The sequence below is a fragment of the Ictidomys tridecemlineatus genome, chromosome 3 (assembly GCF_052094955.1).
Source record: "Ictidomys tridecemlineatus isolate mIctTri1 chromosome 3, mIctTri1.hap1, whole genome shotgun sequence".
Lineage (NCBI taxonomy): Eukaryota > Metazoa > Chordata > Mammalia > Rodentia > Sciuridae > Ictidomys > Ictidomys tridecemlineatus.
Window position 1 is genome coordinate 154,644,170 of NC_135479.1, and position 4,886 is coordinate 154,649,055.

Consider the following 4,886-nt stretch of genomic DNA (forward strand, 5'->3'; position numbering starts at 1 on the left):
AATATTTCTAGAGGAAAGGATAGGTTATAATAGGGTTATAATTCAAGTTGGTTAAAAAGAAAAGAAAAAATGGCTAGCACGTTTGAGTTTTTCTCCAAAATTCTGCTGAAATATATACGGAAGTATCTGCTTAATTGTGTCGATATTAAATTATTAAATGACTCAATTACATTTTGATTCTGTATTTTTACACTTTCATATAAGGCAGAAGAAGAAATATATATCATGAGGATATATTTTTTAGTACATATTTTTTAGTACTTCGTGTATTGATGTATACCCTTATAACATGTCATGTACTTTTCTAGTTTTCTTTTTTATATATATTGTTTAAGACAGGAACAATTTAAGTTCATGTCAGGATCCCCAAATTTGAAGCCACTTTATTTTACAAGTATTTATTGAACACCTTCTGTGTGCCTAGTTCTGACAGTTACTGAAGATAGAAAGAATAATAAAATGTACATTCTGTCCCCACAGACCAGTGGGGAAAAACAAGCACCTAATGTTACCAAATAAAGTACTAAAATATAAATCTACAAAAGTGCTGTGATATCTTAGCATGGGAAATCTGAAAACATCCTTTAAGAGGGGAGGACACAAGATTGTGCTTGAGGGGAAGCAGGACTTGTATAAACAGAGAAGATGTGCTTTGAAGATGTACAGTCTTAACAGCATCCTCCAAAAGGAATCACATGGCAGGATAGACACAGCCAAAAAAATGACAAATTCAGAAACTTCTGGAGTAATTCTTATAGAGTCTGCCAGGAAAGACACAAAATAGAGTTCAATGAGTCCTAATCTACCCACCAGACATTTTAATCATTTTGACTGTGCTAAAATTCCATTAAACACTGAAATTGTCTCTGCATTCCAGGTGCTTGTCATGTGCTAAGAAAGGGATTGGACAGGTTAAAGAGGAAGACAGGTGGTAAAATGGAGCTGTGAGTGTTTCACCTTGGGAAAGGGTGGAGTATTTCAGAGGAAGCTTCCTTTCAATCCAGATACAAATTCCTCTAAATCAGAAGTTGCAAATTCAAGCTTTATGAGAAGTCCGGTAACCAAAATGAAACCCCTTTGTTCTCCCATGAATAAGCAAAGGATGTGGTGATGAGGTCTGTGGAAAACCAAGGATCCTGGCAGTCTAAAGGAAGTTGTGGTTTGTGCATAAATTGTACATTTGGTCAAGCATGGGCAGATTTCCTTAAAAAAAAAAATCAAGGAATTCATACTTTTACAAGAAATTTTCCAATTTTGTTAAAACTTTTTATTGCTAAACAAAACATAACCACCAGTGGCTGAGGTCATTTGTCTATTTTCTAAGCCTTTTCCAGAATTCCATAATTTAAAATGATTGGAAGTAATGTAATACTTTCATGTGAATTAGCTCACTTTCTCCTTAATTGGAGAAAAGGGAACTAGTGCTTCCCTAATCTCTTATGGGTTGAGTACCAAGAAAATAACTCCTAACACAGCAGAAGCAGTGGCTTTAGATAAAAAGGAAAAAACACTGCTCTGCGAGGAGGCCCTCAGCTCTACACAGAACGAAATGCCAGAAACAGAAGGAATGGAACAAGATGTCTCCAGGAGAGGTGACCTTGTTTCTGTCCTGTTTGCGCTTTCTTAGCAGAGTTGAGGGAAGAGAGATTCTTTAGCATGGGTGAGCTAGCTCTGGCTATGGATTATAGAAGAAAGGATGCAATGGGTGGAGGGAGGAAAGGGTGGGAAGGAAGGTCGTATGGGGCACTTGAGCAGGCTTTTCCCATGTAGAAGCAGGCATGCCCACAGTGGAGCCCAAGGGAAGGGAAACCACAGCATCTTCTTTCTCTTTCCCTCTCCCAGTCTCCCTACCCCCAATTCCTTAAAGGAGACATTCAACTGGATGCCCTGGATTTCCAGGATCTAGATGCAGCAATAGGTTAGGACCCTGCTTTCCCAGTCCGCCAATAGAAATGTGTACATTCCACCAGAACAAGGCACCAATGAAAGCTTTGTCAAAAAATCACATCCAAAGATCATGCTGTGCAAAGAGCAGAGGTGATAAAAAAAAGAAAAAAAATCGCAGAGTCAAAGAGCTTATGTGATTCCTGTCAATATTGACAGCTCCTTTAAAAACATTCCATTTACAGTCCCCATAAGTATTAGTCAGACCATGAACTCTGACTTTTAGCTGCCATCAGAGACGTGAGGAGTGTTCAGAAGGTTAGAAAGGAGTCTACATGTTGAATAACTTGTGAGTAAATGCTGTCATTTCCACACAGGGCTTGTGTTACTGGGAGAACGAGTGGAGTCAGTTGGAAGGAAGAAGGATCATGTCTTCATGGAGGATGAGTAGCTCCACTGGTTATGCCAAAGGTGATTACAAGATTTTTCTCCTCCAAACACCCTTCTGATCTCTGCTTCCAATTCTCTTGGCCCTGACAGGGTGGGAGCTCTAAAGCGTAGATGTCAGCAATTTACTCCAGAACCCAGTGATCTAATACTTAGAAACGTAATATGGAATCATCCTTAAGGGTGGGAATGCAATAGAGGAGGAAAGGAATTTTATTTAGTGTTGATGTCATACATGGGATTGGGCGTTGAAACGGGCACAGTATGTCCATCATCTCCTTGTTTAAAGAGAGGCCCAGCTCTTATTTTATCGTCTCAAATAGTTGACCCTTTTAGTTACGACAGTGGTTTCTTTTGCAACTCAATTTCCTCTGAAACTTACAGCCTTCTGTAGAATTTCCTGTTCGGTGAGTTCTGTATCCAGGATATGTCTAATGCACTTAGATGAAGGTTTCCAGCCCACCTTTTCTGTGTGCTTCTTTTCCTTCATGCCTCTCCTTCCCTCTCTCAGCTTAATTGAAGCTAATTTGAAGGCTGCTATGTTAAAGTGATGACATATTGCATTGGTTTTTTCCCCCCCCAAAATAAGGAACTCAAAACTGAAAAAAAAAAACTAAGAAATATTTTCAAAATTAGTAGGTTAATAATGAGTAAAGTGAAGATTCTATTTCACATTTCTCAAGCTCCAAAACTTGGTACACTTTATCTTTCAGCAAGCCTGGTGGGGAATTCTCAGCATTTCTCAGATGCTTCAGAAGATACAACTTAAAGGACTAAAGCCTCCTCTATCATATCTGAGAGGTATCTGATGCAAGGCAGATTGGGGGCATTAAAAACAAGGGAGAAAGGGGGACAAAAGATGACAGAAAAAGTGTGCACAAAGAAAAAGAAAAAAAATATATTTGTATGTTGGGAGACAGTGGTTTGGGCCTCAGCAAAACCTACACCAAGGAATATCCTGCTAAGGCTTAATTAAGTTCTCTTAATTATGTCTATTTTGCCACTAAGAAAGAAAGAACGAAACTGAAAATGTGCATTAGATTAAAGTCAAGACTATGAAAGTTAAGAACTTCATTTATTTAATCCCATTGACCTTTGTCTCCTCACCCGTAAAATGTAAATAATGATACAATTGTGTGGCTATGCTGCAAATATAAAATAAAGCAATGTGAACTGAGTTCAACATAGTATCTGGATTATCTCAAAAAATACCTATTTTATTTTGCAGTTATCTTCTGCTTGTCTCTATAGTGATAAAAATGCCAAAAAAGGAATTGATATGAAAATAGTTCTGCAAATTGGTTCAAAAGGCCAATAGGAAGAGAACAAAAACATGAAGTAGAGGAAGTAAGTTTTTGGTTACCACCAAAGCTTCAACAGGACCCAAGATATTCCTGTATGATATGTTGGACCCCAGGCCACCAACCGAGTGCTCAGTTCAGATCCCAATTTCCCCAAGCTGTAGAACTTCCATCCTCCAAGTGTATCTTCCAGAGTCATATCATCCTCAGGAAGTGATTCCTAATGTTTTTGAGAATTGCCAACCAACTTGAGTTCTAATAAAAACTACAGATCCTTTTCTCATTTGTAGGCATTCAGTCTTATTTTGGGCAAATATTTGCTGAGCACCTAATCTGTGCAAGGTACTGTGTTCAGTTCTAGAGACACAAAATAAAATTATTTAAAAACATCTCTTCTTGCTGTTACTGAGACTGTCAAAAGGGTGGTCAGAACTTTATTGCAAATTACACAATTATTTATGTGGGTAGAAGTACTGACTCAAGAAGAGGATATCTGGGGCAAAGTAAGGAGGTAGAAATATCTGAGCTTTGTGGAGGGGGCAGTTGTAAGAGCTTTCTTCTAGATAATTTTGTTATCTAAGTGCTGAAGAATGCATAGATTTTAGGCAGCTAAAGGGAGTGGTGAGGTCAAGGTGGAGCCTTGTAGAAACAAGAAGGAAAAGGGAATATTCCAGATATGAAGGCAACAGATTGTGATGATAATGCTGAAATTCCATTCTTTATTTTTACCCTTTTCTAAGTGCCTTTGATGTTCCTCTCACAAGAAAAGTTTCCATTTATTTTCATACATATATTTTCTTATTTTCATACTTCTTGAATCTGGGATGTACTTGATTGATTTGATGAACAGAGTGTTGTGGAAGTGACATCTGCTGTTCCAAACCCAGATCTTGTAAGTTTCTACTTGTTTAGAACTTCTTTAATTGCCACAGGAATGTGTCCAGGATAGTCTGCTGGAGGATGAGAGACAGGGAGAGGAAAATTAAGGTGCCTCAGTTGATTGCCAACTTGCTTCCCCAGATGAGTAAGCAAGCCTAACTAAGAAAGTATGCTTGGCCAACCGTCAAGGCTACATGAGCAATATATGATGGTTTTGTGTTTCTGTGATGTGGTGGTGGCTTGCAATATAATTGACATGAGTAACTGACACAGTCAATATGACTAAAGCCTACAGTGTCAGAGGAAATGGTTAAGGTGAAGCAGGTGAAGTAGTTAGAGTCTAGATTATTCACTCTGTTACAGATCTCATTCTAA

The 4,886-nt window shown here is 38.3% G+C and overlaps 1 long non-coding RNA gene across 1 annotated transcript; it reads left to right on the top strand.

Annotated features, from left to right (window-relative positions):
• Nucleotides 1-1,454: 1,454 nt before the first annotated feature.
• Nucleotides 1,455-3,508, top strand: LOC120883968 (uncharacterized). Its single transcript, XR_005726113.2, has 3 exons — nucleotides 1,455-1,592; nucleotides 2,262-2,355; nucleotides 3,045-3,508. It is a non-coding gene; the product is annotated as an uncharacterized LOC120883968 (long non-coding RNA).
• The last annotated feature ends 1,378 nt before the right edge of the window (nucleotides 3,509-4,886 follow it).